Genomic DNA, 25432 nt, shown 5'->3' on the forward strand with positions numbered 1-25432 from the left:
GAATGCAGACAACTATTCACACCCATGGACACCTTTCTTGTCCCTTTCTCTGCCTACCCTCACACAGGAGGTGAAGCCCCTTCCTGCTGGACTAAGGAAAGACTCAGTGGAGCTGGTCAGATTTTGATCAAGGGTGATCAGTAGCATTTGGGTAGATGGAAAAGAATATTCAAACATGGATAAAAGCTTGAACAAAGTTCAAACATAAAAAAAAAAAAAAAAAAAAAAAAAAAACCTCTACCGCAGGTTTACCGAGGGACTATAGAGAATACAAAGGCAGATTCAGCTTTGTGTAAGGGCTGAATGAGAGCCAAGAGAAGACACACCTGTGGGTAGAGACAACTAAGTGCCACCTCAAGGACCTTAAGTGTATTCTGAAGATAATAGAGAGACTTTCAATGGAAAAATAAATGATCCAAGGAGTGTTTTAGGAAAATCAGTAGGATGGAAATAGACTAAATAGACTGAAAAGAGGGAGCCAAAAATCAGAAAGTTCAGTCCGGAGTTGTACAATAAGCATCACTGAAAATGACAACTGGCCAACATTCCAGTAGCAGCGACTCCCTGTTTCCCATAAAAATACACATTCCTCATGAAAACCAAAGACACAAAAAAAAAAAAGAAAAGAAAAGAAAAGAAAACCAAAGACATAGGGCAGCCCCGGTGGCGCAGCGGCTTAGCACCGCCTGCAGCCCGGGGTGTGGTCCTGTAGACCCGGGATCAAGTCCCACGTCGAGTCCCACGTCCGGCTCCCTGCGTGGGGCCTGCTTCTCCGTCTCCCTGTGTTTCTGCCTCTCTCTCTCTCTTTCTGTGTCTCTATGAATAAATAAAACCTTAAAAAAAAAAGAAAACCAAAGACATAAAACATATTTTTAAAAAATCACTTAAGTGAATAACCTATTAACAAGTACCCTCAGGTGACCTTTAAAAATACTAATACTAAATACAATAATACTAATACTAATACTAAAATACTAAATACAATAAAACTTAAAATACACACATCTTTAAAATCACAGAGAGCTGAAGGATAAGCAGATTCACTGGGTACACAATTTTTAAAAAGCACATATGGTGATAATAATATTAGGTAAAGGAGGGTATATAATCCAACTGGCTTGAAATATATATGGGAAAATATAAATTTCCAAAGTTGACCCCAAAAGAAATAGACAATGTAAATATACCAATAATACTTAAGGAAACTGAAAGATTAAAGAAAAAAAAAAAGGGCTCCAGAACCAGATGTTCTACTATAGACAAAAAAATGCAAATCCACTCATTGTACAAACCTGATATCTACATAGCAGATATAATTCTAATTATATAATATATATTCTAATATATATTATTGTCTAGATATATTATAATAATTCTAATATCTGAAAAAATAGCACCAAGTAAGAATAAACTACTGAAATTAACTACAGACCAGTCCCATGTCTTTAATTTTAATAGGGATAAGACAGAGCCTGTTATTTACCCTGCAATATGCTAAAACATCAGGAAAAATATGGTCTCTGTCTTCCTGGTACTTATGGTTTAGCCATTAAGCAAGTAATTATAAGTGTGATGGGGTAGATATGTAATATGTGAAAATCACAACAAAATACTGACAACAGAATTTTAAAATAAACTAAAAGAATCATTCATAATTATCATGGAGGAAGCACTCCCAAGAATGCAAGCATAGTTTAATGTTAGGAAATTTATTTATATGATACAGTAGTATATCAATATATATATATGCTGAACAAGTTTTTTTTTATGCTGAACATTTTGAATGTATATAGTAATATATAATGAAAAAATAGTTGTATTTAAAAATATTTTTTTAAAAAACTCTTAAAAAAACAAAAAAAATAAGATCAATTCAGAATTACAGAGCAGTATAAACTACAGCCTCAACCCTTACACACCAATTCCTTGATGTACAGAGAGTTCTTTAAAAATCCATAACAGTATTGAAAGGCAAGAAGGGGCATTCTCAATGAACCAAAAATCATAAAAGAATCCCTTAAAGATAAAAGGTAGACTAGATCGGATTTAAAAAGGAACTGCAGTCCAAAACCCTCACAGAAAATGACTGCTGAAAAACATGAGCGAGCCTCTCTGAAGGTGCTAGGAAGTGGGATGGGTAAAGGAAGAAGCTCCAGGACAACCAACAGTGTCATCTGAGTGGGGATGGTTATCACAGCAGGGACAGGTAGACAAGTGTGTCACTCTCTATTCACTCCCATGCTCAAAACACTACCTAGCAGAGCACACTACATGGAAAGGCAAGATGAGCCCACAACCAAGAACTATAAAACATCTGGGACAACCAAAACCACCAAAATGAAGCCCCAAACTCAACCACCAAGAACTAATACCAGAGGAAGAAGAATTATTAGAGCAAACACAGAGAGACTTTAAAATAAATATAATTTTTGAAAGTATTCATATCCCCAGAAGAATCAGACAAGATATTGAACCCATTAAAAAGTAAAAATTGATACAGAAAATTGTATCTTAGAAATAGAGTGTTTTCTTACAATGAGTCAAGTGATTCTAAGGCTCATCTAGAAGAATATTTAGATGATATTAGCCAAGAAATTTTAAAAAGGAAATAGTCTCATTAGATAATAAATTAAAACAGCAAAATATTGTTATAAAAATTGATAATTAACCAGAATAATAGCTCAGGAACAGATCTTAGTGCAACAATGTATTCAGAACAAAGTAAAACACACTTTATTACAGCAATGAATATAACTCAAGAACTAAATGTAAAAAAAATTCAATGAATTAACTAAAATAAATCACAAATATTTCAATTGTCAAAAGATAAAGACAGCTTAAGCAAAAAAGCAATCTAAGAAATAAAAGATAGCTTTGACTACATTAAAAAATACAGAATTAAGAAGCAAATGATAATCCAGAAAAATAATCTGCAACATATATGACAAAAGAGGATTATCTTCAATATAAAGAGCTCCAAAAAGTTAATCCTTAATTAATACAGATACTGAGATGCAAACAAATAAGATTATTTGAATATTCACCATTTTGCTTTATTTTATTTTTCACCATTTTAACAGTATTTATCACTAAGTGGTTAAAGTAAGAATTTTATTTCCTTTATATTTTTTGTACATCCCTAATTTTCTACATTAAACCCAGTATTTTCACAATCAGAATTAAAAGTTATCTCTAAATTAGTAAAATGAAGATAAACACACAAAGAAAATTCATAAAAAAATATAAGTCTGGTCAATATATTGCAAAAGCTGGACATCTCTAATCAAAAATACAAACCAAAACAAACGCCATGTTTGTCAAAGTTAAAACTATTTTAATGATACTATCCAGTGTTGGCAAGAATGCAATGAAACACTGTTATATACTCTTCTCTGGGTAGAACCTAAATTGGTACAATCTTCCTGAAGAATGTAACAATATATGTCATAAATATTAAAAATACATAAATTCTTATAAATTCCACTTACAAGAAATTATCCTGAGAAAATAATCAGAGCAGCAAAGAAGTATTTTCATCTACATAGAAACTAGAAACAACCTGAATATCAAAATACAAAACTAGAAACAACCTGAATATCAAAATACAGGGAAATCACCAAATAAATTATGATAGATAACTATGTAGTCACCAAAAATCATAATTTTGAAAAATGACTTAAGGATGTGTTAATTGTTCCCAACATAATTTTAAGTGAAAAACAGTAAAATATAACATTCTATCTACAGTGGGAATGTAAAAATGATGCAGCTGTTGCAGAAAACAGAATGGTGATTCCTCAAAACATTAAAAATAGAATTAGCATATGACCCAACACTTCCACTTACTGGTATATACCCAAACAAGTTAGAAATCAGGGTCTTGAAGAGATATTTGTACACCCATGTTCATATACTCATGTTCATATGTCCATGCTCATGCAGCAGGATGCAAACAAAACAGCCAAATGGTAAAAGGAACCCAAGTGTCCATGGACACAAGATGTGATCTATCCATACAATGTAATATTATTCCACCTTTAAAAGGAAGTAAATTGACACATGTTACAACATGTATGAACCTTGAGTACAATATGCTAAGTGAAAAAAGACAAAAGTGTAGTATGATTCCACTTCCGTGGAGCACCTAGAATAGTCAAGTTCACCCACACAGAAGATAGAATGGTGGTTGCCAGGAGCTGAGAGGAGGGGAAATGAGGAGTTGTTTAATGTTTATAATTTCAATTTTGCAGGATGTAAAGAATTCTGGTGGGATCCCTGGGTGGCGCAGCAGGTTTGGCGCCTGCCTTTGGCCCAGGGCGTGATCCTGGAGACCCGGGATCGAATCCCACATCGAGCTCCCAGTGCATGGAGCCTGCTTCTCCTTCTGCCTGTGTCTCTGCCTCTCTGTCTCTCTCTGTGTGACTATCATGAATAAATAAATAAAATCTTAAAAAAAAAAAAAAGAATTCTGGAGACCGGTAGCACAAATATGTGAATGTATGTAACAGTACTGGACCATATTTGAAAATGGTTATGGTTGTAAATCTTATTTTACCAGATTTTTTTTTTTTTTTTTTTTTAGTTTTTATTTATTTGAGAAAAAGAGCATGATCAAGGAGGAGCGGAAGAGGGAGAAGCAGGCTCCCCACTGAGCAGGGAGCTCTATCCCAGGACCCTGGGATCCTGACCTGAGCAGACAGCAGATACTTAACACAACTGAGCCACCCAGGCACTCTTACCACAATTTTTTAAATGGGGGAAAGAACTAGGTATGAACCCATTTTTTAAAGACATTTATAAAAAATGATCATGTTGTTCTACCACCTAAACCATCACTATCTCCTAAGAAGAATCTGATATGAGCACAAAGGTTTAAAGACTCTCTGAATAATAAACAATACAGCCACAAGATGTTAGACATCTAGGAAATAACTAAGAGAAAGAAGGCAGGAACTGGCAAGATGGTAGGCCATAAGAGGGAGAAAGAAAGCCAAAAGTCCATCATCAAAGAAAATTTGCAATATACTATAAATTGCTTACAAATAGTTTTATGCAAGTGGATTCTTCCAGGGAAGCTCAAAGAGGAGGCTGGTGGCAGCTGAAATTTGAATTATATAAGAAATTCCTAAGCAAAAAGACTGGAAAGATATACCCTAAAATGGCAGTGATGGTTATTTCTAAACGGTGAGCTTCCTGGTGTCTTTTTTTTTTCTTCTTTCATGTACATTCCTTTCTGTGTTTCTTAAATTTTCTACAACAAGCATGCAGGCATTTATTTGTTAGTGGTTATCTTGGGTAGTAGCGATGGGAATGAAAGAAAGGTAAGCAACAGGCATTGCCTTGTGAGAGACGAATCTACAGGCAGGACTTAGCCACAGGACCACTGAGGGACTGCATTCTTCCAGGGTTCATTCACTCATGGATTCCTCGATATAACACACATTTATTGAGACTCAAAGGATACCAAAATGAAGAAGACCCTGTTCTTGCCCTCAAGAAGCCATCGGTCCGTCTAACAGACTCATTATCAGCCAAGCAGAGAACCACATGAGAGGTGCAAGAGGGCTTTGTACTAAGGATACACTATAAGAAGAACTACCAACCTAGTCAAAGTACTAACTGGAATCTAGGACAGAAAAATGCTTTGAATTCGTGTAAAACAACAGACAAATGCAAGATACTGTCACAATGAACTGAATTATTCTATCAAGGAACAAAAACTTCATAAAACAATGAAGAAAGTAGCAAGGAAGATGTCCTACTAAGTAAAACTTTCAAACAGTGCATCTTGAAGCATCATTTTGATAAGTATTACCAAATGATATCTTTGGAAAATAATTTGTGTGCTTTTTCACATTATGAAACAGCATCTACAGAACATCTAATGTTTTCCTGATGACTCAGTGTCATCATCAAAAGCATCAAGCACGGCGCTGTCTCAGACACAGGTAAGCCCTCAGGAGATACCAAGTTCTCTAGGACTATTTCCCCCACTCTGGTCAAGATTTCTAGGTTTTTGGTTTGTTTTGGTTGGTTTTTCCCCCCCCCCCCCCATTCTTGTGTGTTTCTCTATAGCTTTTCTGAGCTTTTATCTTAAACATCTTGATTTGTACAGCTAGAGATGAACTAATGCAACCTATTCATCTCACAGGGGAGCAAACTACTTTTCTTCTCCATCCTGAGGCTCTGCCTGCAACATTTAGCTGTTTTAATGTGCCTACCGTGAGCAACGCCTCTCCAGTTTCCAATATTCTGCTTCTAATCTGACAACTGGGGAACCAGATAAGCAACCTTATTAGAATTATACCAAAAATAAGCATGATCTAAATGGAAAAGTATTCTTAGAACACAAAGTAGGAGTCTTAATGTTGTTCTCTTGGGTCATACATTGTGGGGATTTGGAGGTCTCTTTTCCATGCCTCAGGTTGGGGGAACGTGTTTATAGTACAATAGTAAAGGCTTCTAGGACTGTCTATATAAAGAACGCTAATCCTCTAAGAAGGAGGAATCCTTCCCCTCCTGAACTGTGTGATCTCAAGTAAACTGTAATCATTCTGGGCCTCAATGTGCTTACATATATAATGGGAATGAAGTCTACCTGGGACAAAAACGAATGGATTACATGAGGTCATGTGCTTTAAAGAGTCTTAAAAAATGAGTTGATAGGGATCCCTGGGTGGCGCAGCGGTTTGGCACCTGCATTTGGCCCAGGGCGCGATCCCGGAGACCCGGGATCGAATCCCACATCAGGCTCCCGGTGCATGGAGCCTGCTTCTCCCTCCGCCTGTGTCTCTGCCTCTCTCTCTCTCTCTCTCTGTGACTATCATAAATAAATAAAAATTTTAAAAAATGAGTTGATATTGCTATTCCTCTCCACATTCCCTCAAGCACCACAAGAAGGCATGCTGGCAAAAGTTAACGTAGTACCTTCACTTACTGAGCTCCTTCAGGACTGGGTACAATCTCACTCAAAGCAAGAGTGGGAGCCCCACTTGCAGATACTCTGATTTAATCGGCCTGAGTTGGGACCTAGGTAAAGAGATCTTCAAATGATTCCCATAGGCGCCCAGGTTATGAATTAATGCTGCAGACAAATACCTTGAGCCCGTTGAGCCTCCATACTTGCCTACATTATATCCGGACCCTTAAAAGCCCTACTGTCTACTGATGAGACTCAAGGTTGGTTGATTATTGGTACCTTCACACTCATCTTCTGGAGAGCCCTGCTCTGACTCAAGTCCTATTTCCTTCAAAATGCCTGACAATATCTGGTGTAAGACTCATCTCATATCAGGTACATACATTGATATTACTGTACTAGTTGTTAAAATACCATGATATTTCCCTACTAGCTGGCATATAGCTGCTGCTGGAAGCTCCTGAGTGGCCCCACTTCATCATCTAGCCATATGACCTACGTCTACTGTGACTGGTTAGTAGCAATAATTAAATATTTTTAATAACATCCCAGATTTTCATGAGTAGGGCTTTGCCCCAGGACACTGAAATATACAGGGTGGAAAACACCGTAACAATTTTTTTTAAGTTTATGGGTAAAATAATGAAGCAGCAGAAAGAGAAATCAAGGAATTGATCCTATTTACAATTGCACCAAAAATCATAAGATACCTAAGAATAAACCTCACCAGAGAGGTAAAAGATCTGTACTCTGAAAACTACAAAACACTCTTGAAAGAAATTGAAGATGACACAAAGAAACAAAGATATCCTATGCTCATAGGTTAGAAGAACAAATATTGTTAAAATGTCTATATTACTCAAAGCAATCTACACATTTAATGCAATCCCTAACAAAACAGCACCAGCATTTTTCACAGAGCTAAAACAAATAGTTCTAAAATTTGTATAGAACCACAAAAGACTCCAAATAGCCAAAGCAATCTTGAAAAAGACTGAAATCTTGAAAAAGAAAAGCAATCTGGAGGCATCACAATTCCAGACTTCAAGTTATATTACAAAGCTTTAGTGATCAAGACTGTATGGTACTGGCACAGAAACAGACACACAGATCAAGGGAACAGAACAGAAAATCCATAAATGGACCCATAACTCTATGGTCAACTAATCTTCAACAAAGCAGGAATGAATTTCCAATGGAAAAAGACAATCTCATCAACAAATGATGTTGGGAAAACTGGACAGCCACATGTAGAAGAATGAAACTGGACCACTTTCTTACACCATATACAAAAATAAACTCAAAATGGATGAAAGACCTACATGTGTGAGAGAAAACCATCAAAATCCTAGAGGAGAACACAGGCAGTAACTTCTTTTGACATTGGATGCAGCAACTTCTTAATAGATTTAACTCCTGAGGCAAGGAAAACAAAAGCAGAAATGAACTCCTGGGACTACATTAAGAGAAAAAGTTTCTGTGCAGCGAAGGAAACAATCAACAACTAAAAGGCAACCTTCAGAATGGGAGAAGATATTTGCAAATGACATACCTAATGAAGGGCTAGTATCCAAGATCTATAAAGACCTTATCAAACTCAACACCCAAAAAACAAATAGTCCTATTAAGAAATAGGCAGAAGACAAGAATAAGCATTTTTCCAAAGAAGACATGCATGCAGATGGCCCACAGACACATGAAAGGACCTTCAACATCACTCAATATAAATACAAATTGAATACAATGAGATACAAATCAAATCAAATATAAATCAAAACAATAAGTTATCACTTCACACCTGTCAGAATGGCTAAAATTAACACAGGAAATGACAGATGTTGGTAAGGATGTGGAGAAAGGAGAACCTTCTTAGACTGTTGGTGGGAATGCAAACTGGTGCAGCCACTGTGGAAGCAAGTATTAAGGTTCCTCAAAAAGTCAAACAGAGAACTACCCTCTGATCCAGCAATTGCACTACTAGGTATTTACCCAAAAGATACAAAAATAGTGATTCAGAGGGGCACATGCACCCTGATGTTTATAGCAGCATTATCAGTAATAGCCAAATTATGGAAAGAGCCCAAATGTCCACTGACTGATGAACAGATAAAGAAGATGTGGTGTATATATATATATATATACAATGGAATACTACTCAACCATAAAAAGGAATGAAATCTTGCCATTTGCAATGACAAGGATGGAGTTAGAGAGTATAATGCTAAGCAAAATAAGTCCATTAGAGAAAGACAAATACCATATGATTTCACTCATGTGGAATTTAAGAAACAAAACAGATGAATGGGGGGGGGGTAAGAGTGAAGGGCAAACCACAAAAGAGAGTCTTAACTATAGAAAACAACTGAGGGTTGCTGGAAGGGAGATGTGGGGGGGAATGGGTTAAATGGGTGATGGGGATTAAGGAAGGCACTGGGTGTTATATGTAAATGATGAATCACTAAATTCTATTCCTGAAACTAATATTACACTATACATTAACTAACTGGAATTTAAATAAAAATTTGAAACTACAAAAAAATTTTAAAATAAAGTTTATAGGTGAGTCCATTTGCATAATCACACAACTGGCCTCCTAACTTTATTCAGATATTTGTTCAAATGTCCTCACACCAGAGAGAATGTAAAACAGCACTTCACTGCCTAGTGTTACCATGTTTTAATTTGTTGCACAGCACAAATTACTTTCAATTATGTTTGTGTTTTGATTTATTTGTTAACTCCCTCCAAGAACATCCAAGGGTCTGTGAGAATGAGGACTGGTCTGGTTTATTTGCTCTCTAAATCCCAATGTGTTAAGCAGTATCTATACTATAGTAAGTACTAATAAATATTCACCAACAGTAAATGAATAACATAATTCACGTAGTACTAAAAATAGATTATGGATGGAAGAAAATATCTGCAATTCTTGTATCTGATAAAAAAAAAACTTGTATCCAAAATACACAAAGAACTCCTACAATTAATAATAAAGCCATAAACAACCCAATTAAAAAGTGGAGAAAAGTTCTGAATAGACATCTCACCAAACATAATACCCAATTGGCCAGTAAGAAACTCAGCATCATTAATCAGTAGGAAAACACAAATTTAATGATAACAAAATTCCACTACACACCCAACTGAGTAGCTATAATAAAAAATACCAGGGTGAACATGAAGAAACCAAAGTCCTATACATTGCTTTTGGGAATGTACAACCACTTTGGAAAATAGTTTGATAGTCTGATCATTTCTTAGAAAGTTAAACAGAGGCACCTGGGTGGCACAGTCAGTTAAGCATCCAACTCTCGTTTGCACCTCAGGTCATGAGCTCAGGGTCAGGAGTTTGAGCCCCATGTAGGTCTCCACTCTCAGTGCAGAGTCTGCTTGAGATTCTCTCTCCCCTACCCCTTCCACTCATGCTCACTATCTCTCATAAATAAACAGACAAATAAATAAATCTTTTTTAAAAAAAAAAAAAGCTAAACATGTTCTTACTAGCAGTTCTACTTGTAGTCATCTACCCAAGAGAAATAAAAATAATGTCACAAAGGACTTGTCTACAAATATTCTTTTTTTAAAAAAAAAGATTTTATTTATTTATTTATCATGAGAGACACAGAGAGAGAGAGAGAGAGAGAGAGAGAGGCAGAGACACAGGCAGAGGGAGAAGCAGGCTCCATGCAGGGAGCCTGACACAGGACTCGATCCCAGGTCCCCAGATCATGCCCTGGGCTGAAGGCGGCGCTAAACTGCTGAGCCACCCAGGCTGCCCGTCTACAAATATTCTTAAATAGAACTATTCATAATAACCAAAATGTGGAACATCCTAGATGTCCTTCAACTGATAATCAGAAAAACAAAATGTGGTATATCCATACATTAGAATGCTTTTCTGCAAGATATACATATATGTCTTTGGAGGAAGGGGTATTGGAAATATTCCAGAACTGGATTGTGGTGATAAATACACAACCCTATACATTCACTCAGAATCACTGATCTGTGTACTTAGAATGGTGAATTCCATGGTATGTAACTTATATCTCAATAAAACGGTTAAACAACAACAAAAAAGATAAAATAAGAACCACTGTACAAATCTAAGTGTTTATTTGCAGTCCTTCCCAGAAAAATCTCTCCTACTCCACTCTCACAAATACTGCCTCTTTATCCACCATGACAAGCAGAGATGCCTCAGGCTGGGGACCCAAGGTCAACAGAGATCTGCTAGGTTTAAGACCCTATCTTTGAACAGTATACCCCATTCTCCCTTAACTGTTGATTTGTGGATAACTTAGAGCTACATGTATCTGTTGATTTGTGGATAACTTAGAGTTCCCATATATCTGTTGATTTGTGGATAACTTAGAGTTACAACTCCAAGTTGCCCCATGAAGTCTTCACCTCGTATCTGGTTTCTACTTCTGGGGTCTGCCCACTCCCAACTGTCCTCTTCATTCCCAAACTCACTTTTGTCCTGGACACTTTTATTTCTCAATGCATAAACCTGATACAAAAACCCTTAATACCACCCCAGATCCTGGGCCAAGAACTTTATTTAGACTGGCATCAGCTAGCTTCCCCCTTGTTCTGGGGCAGGATAGAGTTCAGGCAGCATCTCATAAGCTAAAGGGTATATCCCAGGGATTCCCATTATTCTTCAAAAAAAGAGGACACCTTTTAAATGTCAAAACATTTTTCAAACCCACACTTAGTAGTAATTGCACTTTTACTATCAGTTGACTAAAGCAGTACAAAATGACAAAACGCTATGCTAGCTTAAATGCTCTTAAGTGAATTTGCATTTTATTAATCATAATCACATCTACATTTACCAGGAAGGAAAATCTGCTATTTTTTAAAAGGGAGAAATACTTACTCCAGCTGCTTCTGCATTCTGAGAAAGTGCAGAATTTATGTCAGGGGGAAGAAGGTCATTTTTTTCTTAGGATGTTGCAGCTCTTAGGGAACAACAGCCTCTAGGGAAGCTAAAGGGAAGCCAGCCTGTAGGCTGATCTGATGAGAGAGATAGAGGCTGATGGGAGGTAACTTAATTTGCATAATAAAATAAAGATCAAACAGACCTTTCAAATAGGTCTCAGGCAGCTTACGAGAACTGTGGCTTTTAAATATTGTTTTTGTAATTTTGCAAGGGGTGGGGACAAAGGAGAGGAAGAACCCCAACATACTGAAAGAGGTGTTGAGGTGGAAAGTTTCAATGGGAAAAAGATTTGGACACAAATCCAGACCATTGCTGCTTGGAGCAAGAACCTGGATGCTGTTAGAACACCCCAGCCCACAACATGGAAAATCTGCTATAGGAAATGAGGTTTCTAATCATTTCTTGAGTCATCTCTTTAGAATCATCCAAATCACAAGCTTCACAGATAATGAGAGAAGATCCCATCTGAACTAGTAAAGCACACAGATCAGAACGTCAACATAGGACCCACAGTCCACCAAGTCTGTAATTTCAAAGACAATTATGCTACAGGAAAATCAATACTCTCCACTCATCTCCACTTACAAAAGAACATTCTTGTACATACGTTTTTCTTTTTACCACCAAAACATCCTATGAGGCAGGTATAATCAACCCAACTTTACAATATGGATACTGAGGCTCAAAGAGAGTGAATTGATGTCTTATAGCTAATAAGGAAGTCACAGAATGAGACCCAAAAGTGAGGCCTTTGGATTCCAAATGCAGTGTGTTTTCTACGTCATCATGGGTATGGAAAATGAACAGAAAAAATAAAAAGAAGTCAAGGCATCTGAATTCTAATTAGTATCAGGCTGCATCAACAGCCAACAGAGAATGCCTCAGAGGTCAAAGAATTAATATGCAATGCTGTAGACAGACTAGGTGCTACTACTAACAACAAATATTGATTGACTGTTTATCTTGAGCCAGTGCATCAGCAAAGCCAAGTTTCAGTAACTGCAACTCGAATACCATTTGAAAATTGTATCCATAATCAGTGTGACAATTCCTTCCCTTGATGGTAAGAACCGGATTCACTGCCATTGTGGTTTGTGGGTGCTATTAAGCTCATGAAAACCCTGTATTTCTTAAAGAACAAAAACCATTTATCCTGGAAGATGCTAATTACACTCACATACAAGCCATCTGCCTACACTGCTTTTAAATGTATAACCAGATAAAAACAGAAGCCCATTCATGGCATTTTTTATTCTGGAGCACCCAAGATAAGGCAAAAGACATAGCTGACAGGTTGCCCAAGTGCAGTTGAGGAATCACCTGGGTCACAGTCATTACAGGAAGATGTGATTCAGTTAAGTTGTTCTACAAGGAAAGGAAATAAAACAAACTGTCTAAACTACTAGACACTACTACTACACAGCTACTAGGCTGTCCTCACTGGAGTGTACATGAGAATTACTGGATCGGAAGTCAGTCTGGTATGCCTTCCAGTTCTGGTCTTGTCACTTAGCAGTCAGTTGCTTCAAGCAGGCACTTGCTTTCTCTATGCTTTGGTTTCCTTTATAAACCATGAAGGCTGGACTACATAACCTCCAGAAGTTCATACCAATCTGAATATCAGCAAGAAAAAAATTGCACCCTCAAATTAGGATAATTTAAGGAATCTCTTTATGGAGGTATGAGCAGGAGGTAAGGGGATGACAAAGGACAGTGCAGCAACAGAACAATAACTACCCCATGTGCAAAGGGAGGAGGGCAGGAGGCAGTTACAGGACCCAGCAGGAAGGAGTCAGGTAGCTAGGGCCACCTGGAAAGGAACAATGACTTCAAGTCAAGGGGCATAGTCAGTGCAAGAGGACCCAAAGGAAGGTAGGATCTCCCTCTGATAAACTTCCCTGAACTTTCCACCTGCTGAACCCAACCCAAAGCCAGAAAGGGTATCTGTTTCCCAGGGAAGAGAACAGAATGGAGAAAAGTAGAGAGTAGACCTGGAGATGTCAACTAGCAGAGGTCCCTTCCAGTTTTCACATTCTCTGATTCTGTTTGGTAATTTAGGACAGGATAACTTGATCTCAGTTGACCTCTGGCATGCCAAACCTGGAACTTTGGGACAATCAGGGATAAAGAGAAGCCAACATGCACACCAACGTCAACATATTTCAAGGTGCTGATATTGTGCCCCGAGGTGAATCACCAAGGTCTAGATATATTATTTGATTTTCATCTTTAAAAGAAGACACGTGATCTACCAGGAATAGACCATACTTTCCATCCCCTTCTCTGAGAAGCATAAGAGGTAAGACACCAGCTCTGGAATCAAATATACCCAAGTTTGATTCCAGATTCTGACCCCAAGTAACCTGATCAAATTCTCTTCCTCATCAAACCCCTTCCACATTTGTACAATGGAGATAACAGAATCTACTACACAGGACTGTTGGAAAAAGTCAGTGAAATGGTCAGCATGTAGCACAGAGTCCTACAGATAGAGGGTAACATTTAATCTTTCACTGGGCATTTAGTTAACAAAAATTTCTTGGACTTGTTAATGATTTTTACCTAAGTTACCTTTCACTTCCTTCATTTCAACTCTGAAAGACTCCTACACAGAACTTTCTAGGGCTCCCAAAATGCCAACAATCGATCAGGGATCTTTATTGAAGCTACAGATAAAATGAATTTGTTTGAAAAGTCATAACCTTGGACAAGATGAAATTAAGAACTTTCAGTGGGAAACTGTTCATTTGGAAAATATGAATCCTACACACTGAAAATCGAATCAAATCTAAATAAAATAAAAATCAGTCATCACATAATGCCACTTGAAAAATACAATTTAGAAAAAGGAAACTTGGATACTTATCAAAAGGCTTTATTTTGGCCAGTGTCTTTTATGACTACATACTCTCATTTTTATAAAAATTTGGGGGACTTTGCTATTACCTTTGGATATGCTAAGAAATTATAAGGATTGGTAAGAGACCACCATAACTATAAAAGAGAACGTGGAAATACAAAACGTCAAGAGTAGAGTGAACATCAGATACTTGATATCTAGCTAGGGAGTGGGGAAGAAATGAGTACAGAGGTTGTTGGTAAAAACAGAAGCCAAGATTCAAAGATACTGCAATTGAGTTGCATACATTCATTTAACCTGCCCACATTTCCAAAGTGCATTCTTGGTACCTGGCACTGGGATAAGCCTTATGTTGGGCAAATCCAACAAGTCCTCCAGATACTGCTACTGTTCTTGGAGTATTCAAGATCTACTGGGGAGGTAGACTCATAAACAAACATCCAGAGAACTTGATGGACATTGTGCTATAACATGAACAAATCAACATGGGAACATAAATTCAGGAAAGAGGAAGATCAAATCACTGAAGTCTTGCTATCAGTTTCTGCTATATAAGAAATTACTCTAAAATCTTGAGATGTAAACACTAGCCATATATATTCAGCTTGCTATTCTGTGGGCCAGTGCACTGTTCTGGTCTAGGTTGGTTCAGTTCATCTCAAGTGGGTTTTCTTATGTCTGTGGTCAAGTGATAGATCTGCTGGTGCCTTAGTAATTTATGAAAACCTCATTTTCCTGACTGGAGACTGGCAGCCAGAGAAGTAGGAGGACAAAGCCATGAGTCTCTCATTACCCAGAACAGGCTTCTTCACATGAAAGCAGTCACAGGGCCCCCCAAAGCAGCAAAATCAGGCAAATTCCAATGCATATGCTCTCTTCAAGTCTCTGCCTGCATCATGTTTGCTAAAGTCCCATAAGCCAAAGCAAGGTATAAGGCCAAGCATAGAGTCAATATGGGAAGGGCTATAAAGTCACACAGGAAAGGCATATGCATAGAGGAATGGGAAGAATTTGGGATCACTTTTATAATCTATCACAAGGCTATGTACAAGTGACATTTGAGGGGAACGTAACCGTCTCGTAGGAATTTACCAGGATAGGAGCTATTCCAGGGAAGAGGAATCAAGACAGAAACCAATGTATAATCGTAAAAATGCCTCTGACTCACCCAAGATAGAGCAATGAGAGGTTCCAGAGGCAAGGTTACATTTTATTATGTGATTTCCCACTTTCTTCAGATATGTTTGAAATATATGTGGCTGTAGTAGATCCTATTATACGATTTCCAGCATCTTGTCTTGCCTCTGGGGCTCAGAAGCCAATCAAATAAGGCTGCTGGGGATGTTCATGTAATGCACCACGCAGGTAAAAACCCTGTTATACCGACCACCCTTACAAAGAGACCTTAATGACAGAACATCCTGACAATGAAATCCACAGTGACTTTATAAATCGTGAGAAGCAGAACTGTGCATTCAGAGCCAGAAAAAGTGCTCCTGGCAGCTATGATCATGTCCCCACCCAGAGAGAAAAGAAACAAGGCGCACCAAGGCAGAACTGGATCATAAATGGTGTGGCTCCTACGTTCTTCATTTTCCCTGCCTACCTGTTCTATACCCAAGACCCAAATGAGTAAATTAATGAATGCTTCCTTCATTCCTTCATTTATTCATTTACTTATCCATCACATATTTATTGAGCACCTTCCACATGCCAAGAAAAGCTGGGAACAAACAGTGATGAGTAAGACGCCCCTGTTCCCAAGGATCCTCAGCATTTGCTGTGTGGGGTAGGGAAGAAATAGAAACAAGTACATTTCAGCATGATGATAACAGAGGCTAAGGAGGAGCCTGGGAGAGAACCGAACCCAGACCTAGGGATCAGGGACAGCTTCCCAGAGACCATGATATATTAGCTGAATCTTGAAGAATATTTAGGAAATAGGCAGGAAAGGGGAGGGCATTCCAGACAGAGGCTTTAAATATCATTTACAATGACATCCAAATGTGTATATCTAGACCTGACTTCTCTCTGGAACTCTAGAAACTTACATCCAAATGTCCACAGGTATCAAACTTACCATTCAAAATAGAACTCATGATTTTTACCACCAGTCCTACGACTTTCCCACTTGGTAAATAGCATCACCATTGACTGGGTGGCTTGAGCCAAAAGCATGTTGTCCTCTATCTTCTTTGTCCCTCACTTTCCACATCCAACCCTGTTAGCCCTGCTGATGCACCTCTGAGACATATCTTCATCCCTCCCTCTTCCCCATCTTCACTATTCCCAGTGATCTCTTATCTTGACTGCCACAGAAGCCTTCTGATTGGTCTCCGCTTGCACTCTTACCCTTCTCCAATCCATTCTCTACAAAGTAACCATAGTGAACTATCAAAATTATAAATGGGATCATGTCACCCAGACTTCAAATTCTGCGCTGGATTTACTGCACTTAGAATAAAATCCACACTCTTTACCTGGCCCAAATCCCAATATAATCTGTGACCACTGCTCTACTCTCATTTCCTTAGAGGCTCTCCTTTCATCCTTCTACTCCGGTCAACTAGCCCAGGGCCTTGGCACCGGCTGCTGCCTTTGCCAGCATGCTCTCCTCCTGAACTTTAAGGAGCCAGCTCCACCACACTATTTTTTGTATATTTTTATTGGAGTTAGATTTGCCAACATATAGTATAACACCCAGTGCTCATCCCGTCAAGTGCCCCCCCTCAGTGCCCATCACCCAGTAACGCCATCCCCCCGCCCACCTCCCCTTCCACTATCCCTTGTTCATTTCTCAGAGTTAGGAGTCTCTCATGGTTTGTCTCCCTCTCTAATTTTTCCCACTCAGTTCCCCTCCTTCTCCATATAATCCCTTTCACTATTTCTTATATTCCGCATATGAGTGAAACCAAATGATGACTGTCCTTCTCTGATTGACTTACTTCACTCAGCATAATACCCTCCAGTTCCATCCATGTCAAAGCAAATGGTGGACAGTCTCTTCAATAAATGGTGCTGGGAAAATTGGACAGCCACGTGCAGAAGAATGAAACTAGACCATTCTCTTACACCAGACACAAAGATACACTCAAAATGAATGAAAGATCTAAATGTGAGACAAGAATCCATCAAAATCCTAGATGAGAACACAGGCAACACCCCTGTTGACCTTGGCCACAGTAACTTCTTGCAAGACTCATCTATGAGGGCAAGGGAAACAAAAGCAAAAATGAACTATTAGGACCTAATCAAGATAAAAAGCTTCTGCACAGCAAAAGAAACAGTCAACAAAACTAAAAGACAACCTACAGAATGGGAGAAGATATTTGCAAATCGCATATCAGATAAAGGACTAGTATCCAAGATCTATAAAGAAGCTACACCAAGAAACAAGCAATCCAATCATGAAATGGGCAAAAGACTTGAACAGAAATTTCACCAAAGAAGACATACACATGGCCAACAAGCACATGAGAAAATGCTCCGCATCACTTGCCATCAGGGAAATACAAATCAAAACCACAATGAGATACCAGCTCACACCAGTGAGAAATGTGAAAATGAACAAGACAGGAAATAACAAATGTTGGAGAGGATGTGGAGAAAGGGGAACCCTCTTGCACTGTTGGTGGGAATGTGAGCTGGTACAGCCACTCTGGAAAACTGTGTGGAGGTTCCTTAAAGAGTTAAAAATAGAGCTACTCTACAACCCAGCAATTGCACTACTGGGGATTAACTCCAAAGTATAGATACAGTGAAAAGCTAAGACACCTGCACCCCAATGTTTATAGCAGCAATGTCCACAATAGCCAAACTGTGGAAGGAGCCACCATGTTATTTATATCTCAATATACATGTCACCGCCTTGGAAAGATCTTCCGTGATAACCCACTCTAAATTAATACATCACTCTGCTTTAATTCTCCATTATGGCACATGTTACCAATGAATGACTGTGTTTTTTAAAAGTGTATCTGTTTCTGGCCTATTTATTCTTACCAGAATGTAAGATTCAAGAGAGAAAAGGTCTTATTTTTGTCTTATTTAGGGTATAGAAGAGTAACTAATGAAGATTGAGGAACCAATAAAGGTTGAAGAAATGAACAGATAAATCCCCTATGACTCCCATAATAAGAAAAGACAATTTCGATATGTTAAGAAGTTGTTAATAAAGGCCTATAACCTTTGTGATCCCCAAAAACTAACAAGTATGAAACCATAGGCAATATATTTATCAAAACAGAAGAATTTTCAGACTTTTATTGAGACTATCAGGGACTTTTTCACACCAAACATACAGAATATATATTTCTCAAAATACAATTCTGAAATATTCAGGCAGTTGGATCAGGTCGATCATAGCTGGGCTGTAATAGCATGCCACTGAAGTCTCCCAGGTTTAACCATTAAGGCTCATAGCCCTCTATAGGTGTGTGGTTCTGCCAGATGTTCTGAATTAACCATTAGGAAGGAAGAAAGCTTTCCGGCTGCCATTCTTTGAAAGAGTAGAAAAATATTATCAGAATGCCCAGAAATACAGAATGCTTGGGAATTTGAATCAGAACAGAGTCCATGATGAAAGTGAGAATGCAAACCAGCTAAATGTGCAAAACTCAAGCTCTCCACAAAGATGCACTGGGAGTGCTCCCCTCAAGGCCCACAGCTGCTTAGTCCCCAGAGGCTGGCAGCCTGCGCTTCACTACAACATCAGAAGAGTGGGCAGGTAGGTCTGGCCCAGGAGCCATAATTTTGCAGCCACCCTTAGCAAGAATAATTCAGGCACAGAAAGGCTGTTCAAAAACAGACCACAGAGTCCCTGGGTTTTTATTGATGGAAGCACTCAAACAACCCAACTGTTTGCAACTAGAAGCTGAATGACTCATAAACTCCTCCAGAAAGTTCAAAGCACACAGGGATTGACTGCAGAACAATAGATATAAGCTAACTTTTTAAAGGTCCAAATTTTCTGATATGTGAATAAATAATATTAATTCATGCTCAACTAGATAACCTCTTGAAGTCTGGGCCATGTCTCTATTCACCTTTGTATCACCACAGTACTCAAATATCTAGGAGACAAGTAACAAGGGTTTGCCCTATTAAAGAAATCTCAGCTCCACTATCTTCTCTGGCTTGCTCACGCATCCTCTCTCTCTCCCTTTCTCTACACACACATACACAACCTGGCCTCTCTGTTAAGGTCTGCTGGTCTAGAGTCTTTCTTAAACCTGTGAAGAAATGGATCTTAATATTCCATAATGAACTTACCCTAACCCTAGCCCAAAAGCTAATACAGATGGACTGGAGTGGAGATGCCGTGGATCAACACTGGAGGAGAGGGTGCCAAAACACATCTGGCTCTGAGAATGTTAGTTAAGAGACTATGAACTTATGCTAACATAATTACTATTATAATAACATCACAGTTGTCCTCTCTGAAAGGTGGTAGAAAACATCTAGTGTTTGATGTGGTTCACAATTGATGTTCACAAAGTCAACACCCCTCTGGGTCTCAAAAGACCTGAAGTCAGAATTTCCCCAGCCAAATGTGATTCCACTACTTTCTTCCTGTGTGCCCTTGGGCAAGTTATTTAAGCTCTAACAGCCTCCCTTTGCTCATCACACAGGTGGCCAGGATGAGAGTGCCCACAGAGTGGTCATGGGGAGGAAGTGAGATGAATTACATAAAGCCCTTGGCAGTGGCCCTAACACAAAGTATGCACTCAACAAATTATGTTGCAAATGCCAGTTACTGCGCTCTCCTACTTGAGTATCACTCTCATGCCTGACACCTGTGACTCTCCTTCTGAGATACCTGAGCTTGGTCGAGCATGTTTCTCCACTGAAAGAAAAAGGCTCTGGGATTTTCATTCAATTTTGCCTGCATTCTCCCTCTGCAACAATGATTATAATAAAGAGAAAATCCCTGGCTCTAAGCTGCTAGGTCTTTGGTGTCACTTGGACCTTATTAAAGTCAGTGTACTGCCTATGCATGGGAGTGAAAAGTGACTCTCTAGCCTACTAGACCTTGATGGGAAAATCTCTTGGGGCTGTCCTACTGCCTCCATGCTGCTTCTGGTCCATCAATCCCTTGATCCTAATTTGGTTTCCCAGGGAAACGTCTATGTTTTCACCAAGAAGAATGTTTCACAGAAAGCTGGAAAATAAGTAGTCAAAGCCAGACCTTTGGGAATCTGAGGTACGCATCTTCCTTCTTCAAATCAATCCACAACGATTAACTAAACACCTACCATGTGCCAAGCACTACACTAGGGATGCAGACAGTCTCCAACAAGACAGACTCCTGACATGCAAAATATAAGAATAATTCCATGAAGAATGTACAGGTCCTGCCATGCAGAATGTATGGATGATTGATCCCATAGTTCATGCATGCATTACAGTTAATTTCACAAACCATGAATTACAAATTGAAGTGAGTCTTAGTAAGAAAAAATGCAGAAAGTTATAAGACTATGTAAGATGGTCTGGAGATTCTAGGAAAACTTGCATGCTACAGAAACATCTAGCCAAGGACCTGTTTAGAGAGTGGTAAAAATTAGCCAGCCAAAGAGGTAGAAAAGGAGGGAGGGACAATAAAAAGACTTGCGGAGGCCCTGAACATCAAAATGTTGAGGAACTAAAAAAAGAACAAGGTTGCCAGAATATTAGGGGCATGGCGGAGATGGGAAGATTGACTGACTGACTGACTGACAGAGAACTGAACTGAATTGAATCAAATTGAATCTTGGGCAAAAGTTGGCAAAGTCCAACAGGATCAAATCTGGCCTGCCTGTTTTTTGTACAGTACCCCCAGATAAGAATGGTATTTATATTTTGAAATAGTTGAATAAAAATGAATATTTAATGAGATGTAAAAATTTCATGAAATTCAAATTTTAGTATCCATAAAGTTTTATTGGAATACAACCACTCCCATATATCTACTACATACTGACTATGGTTGCTTTTAAGCCTCAATGGCAAAGTAGTTGCAACAGAGACCACGTGACATACAAGCCTAAAATATTTACTAAAATACTTATCTAGCCCTTTACAGAAAAAGGTTTGCCAACCCCCAATCTAGTGAGATAGGCAGAGGTCAGGTTATATAATTTTTTAGGTCACAATGAACATTTAGGATCTTACCCCATGAACAGGGGAACTCATTAACCCATTAAAAAAGCAGAACAGCACGATCTAGTTAGTGTCCCAAACCTGTCTGCCTATTGGACTAACTTGGGAGCTTCCAAAATTTGGATGTATGAATCCAACCCCCAGAGACTGGGCATTAATTGGGCTCGTGTATAGCCTGGGTATGGGCTGTGGAATTTTTTGAAGATTCCCAGGTGACTCTAATGTGCAGATAAGTTCGGGTACTGTGAATAAAATCACATTTGCTTTTTTTTTTCAAAGATTGTATTTACTTATTCATAAGAGATGTGGAGAGAGAGGCAGAGAGAGAAGCAGACTCCATGCAGGGAGCCCGATGTGGGACTCGATCCCAAGACTCCAAGATCACACCCTGGCCAAAGGCAGGCACTTAACCGCTAAGCCACCCAGGCATCCCACATTTGCTTTTTGAAAAGAACATCTTAACTGAGGGGCTTTCCATCTTGCTACACACTAGAATTACTTGGGGGATGTTTTCAAACATTCTGATGCCCAGGCCCACCCAGACCAATTAAATCAGGATCACTCTAGAGCTGGGCTCCAAGAATTGTAATTTTTTTTTTTTAATTGCCCAGGTAATTCTATTCTTCAGCTAGGGTTATACACGCTGCATTACCATGAGGCAGTAGATACAGGGAGCTTCCTGGGAGGCTACTTTGAGTGGTCCAAATGAAAGATGATAGAGGCTCCAGTTGAGCTGCTAAACATGGCTGAGGGGAGAGGGAAATGGGAGAGGTAATCAGCAGGATTTGGTGACCGGCTGGTGAGAGTAGGGGGCTTAATGGGAAGTTTCAAAAATGGACCCAAATATCTAGCAAAGCAAATGGTTGCAGAGTGATGTCATTGATTGGGATGGGAATGTTGGGAGAGGAACAAGTATTTTTTTTGGCAGGGGGGGGTAAGAGAATTAGCTCTGTTCTGACATATTGAAGAGGAAGGGTCTATAATGGAGTTAGTCATATTGAGGCAATAAGGGAATCTGGAGTTAAATCATAAAGGGCCTTGAATGCTGGTATAACAGTATTCTACTCACACAGTAGGCAATGGTTACAGTGATACAGGAGGATACATGGGCTTTTGATCCAGATGCTGTTCCTGCCACACAGAATATGGTGTTCCCTCAGCTTCCTCATCTACAAAATGGAATTTAAAATGTTCACACTTTCTTTTTTACCTTTGGCCAGCAGAGACACTCAGTAAACATCCTTGTTATGAAAATTAAATGAGATATTGTGTGTAAAATCTTTAGGAATTTACATAGCACCGAAGGCTCTCAAAAATGGTAGTTGTTAATTCTAAAGGATTTCCAAAGAAAAAAAAAATGACACAGTGACACTCTCCATAATGTTTTATGATATATACATGTGGACATCCATGGAATGATCAATGAGTGGGGTCAGAAACTGGCTCTTATGTTCAGCAGTTGTGACAGACAACATAATGGTATCTGTTCACCCATTACTAAGAAGTCAGGGTTCCGGCAACCCTGTGGAAACCACCATCCATCAGGATCCAGGCTACCCTGCTGGCACACTGCCCCTCCTTCCCAAGTGTGGTCCTCTCTTGACCAAGATAACAGCTAGACCTCTAGCCACCAGATTTAAATGCCAAGCAACAAGATGGAGACAAGGACAAAAAAAGGAAGGAAGAAGGCACACACCAAATGTCTTGAAAGAAGTTTCCAAGAAGCTGAAACACAATATTTCTACTAACATCTCTTGGGTCAAAATTTGGTAACATGGCCACACCTAGCTGCAAGGGAGACTAGAAAATGTAGTCTTTATTCTGGGCAGCCACATTTCCAGTTGAAAACAGGAATTCCTGTAAGTAAGGAGGAAGAAGATGATAGGTGTCAAGAAAGTCAGCCAGCAGCATCTGCCACAAGAGGCAAGGTCTTGCAGACTTGGGCTTTTCCTGTGCTATTACCTCACCCAGGTTGCCTTCTGGCTCCTTCTCTGTTCACTCACAGATTGATTCACTGCCTCCAGCCTCTTGGCATCTCTATTCCCCTTGCCTGGAAACTCTCCACCTTTCCATCACCAGTCTAATTCAACATTTCTTCAGAGACCTCCATCAGGATTTAACTCCATCTTGGCCATATCTAAACTTCTACTATTTCCTTAAAGACATATACATTAGTACATGGCACTTGAATGGGCTTTGAATATAGGTTTCACCTTGTCTTGGACAAGTCACTTTCTCCCTCCAGGTCCTCCCACACTGAGTACAGACAACAATGCCCACCTCACAACGCTGAAGGAAGGACCAAAGATTTCTGTGTGTGGAAAGTGGTCTGTGAACAATAAAGCACTAAAACACCTATTAGCTGTTAGCATCTCTACCCTGCTCATCAATTCATAAGAAGAAACAAAAGTAGTTTCTGGGAAGCATCACTCACAAAGAGCAGAAGACCTGTGTATTCTCCTCCCTCTCACCTTCCCATAGCAAAGCTAGAAGAGGATTCCATCAATACTTAAATGGTCCCTACAAGCTGAAAATTAATTTAGAGATGAGCAAAGATGACTTCTTTAAAGAGAAAGGTGATCCACAGAAGCCAGAATGCTCCCTGCACTGCTGATAACAGCAAAATCAAAGCCAAGAACGCAGCTCAGATTATTGAAGCAAATGAGTCACGGTACCTGGCAAGGAGGCGAGGTTTCAGCCAGACACCAGTCAGAACCAAGGAGTATGGATCTTGCAAATAAGTCAGATGAGTTCCTGTGACTGTTAACAACCTCAAGATGACTCCTGCCCTCATGCATGAAGCAAAAAAATAAATGGCTGCTGATCACACTGAAAGAGTACCAGCATCTGCTCAGATTAACCACACATCTCATGTAAATCCAAATGCCCCTCACAAGTTGTCATTAAATAAATACTTCTGTCCTTTTGATTATAAAACAAAATGTGTAAGCAGGAAAGTACTTAGAATATATATGGATGCTTTGACAATAATTTTAAAAGTGAATATTCATGTGATTATCACCACAGTTCAAGAGATAAATCATTACAGCACTTCAAAAGCATGCCAAGAAGTAATCACTCTCCTTGTTCTCATGTTATATATGTCTTTCCTTTTCTTTCTAAAATTTCCACTTACCTAGGTCTCTAAACAAAGTTGTTTGTTTCAAATTTTTGAAATAATAGTGGAATCTCATTGTATGTGTTCCTAGGAACTCTGCTTCTTCTGCTCAGCATTGTGTTTGTGACCCCAAAGTATTTTTTTTTTTTTATTTTATGATAGTCAGAGAGAGAGAGAGAGGCAGAGACACAGGCAGAGGGAGAAGCAGGCTCCATGCACCGGGAGCCCAACGTGGGACTCGATCCTAGGTCTCCAGGATCGCGCCCCGGGCCAAAGGCAGGCGCCAAACCGCTGCGCCACCCAGGGATCCCGACCCCAAAGTATTTATGGGTGAAATGACATGATGTCTGAAATTTGACTTAAGATACTGTGAGGATGGAGGAGTCTCAAAGGATATGTTGAAGAAAATGGTGATCCCTATTGAAGCTAGGCAATGGATACATTAGG

At 39.1% G+C, this 25432-nt stretch overlaps 2 protein-coding genes across 7 annotated transcripts in view; both read right to left on the bottom strand.

The window, feature by feature from the left end:
- The window catches only part of ANKRD1 (ankyrin repeat domain 1), a 524644-nt gene that overhangs the window by 437194 nt on the left and 62018 nt on the right, over positions 1-25432 (bottom strand). The gene's annotated exons all lie outside the window — the stretch shown is intronic.
- Positions 1-25432, bottom strand: part of HTR7 (5-hydroxytryptamine receptor 7) — an 86239-nt gene that overhangs the window by 52861 nt on the left and 7946 nt on the right. The window lies entirely within an intron of this gene.

This window comes from Canis lupus, chromosome 28 (assembly GCF_003254725.2).
Source record: "Canis lupus dingo isolate Sandy chromosome 28, ASM325472v2, whole genome shotgun sequence".
NCBI classification, from domain to species: domain Eukaryota; kingdom Metazoa; phylum Chordata; class Mammalia; order Carnivora; family Canidae; genus Canis; species Canis lupus.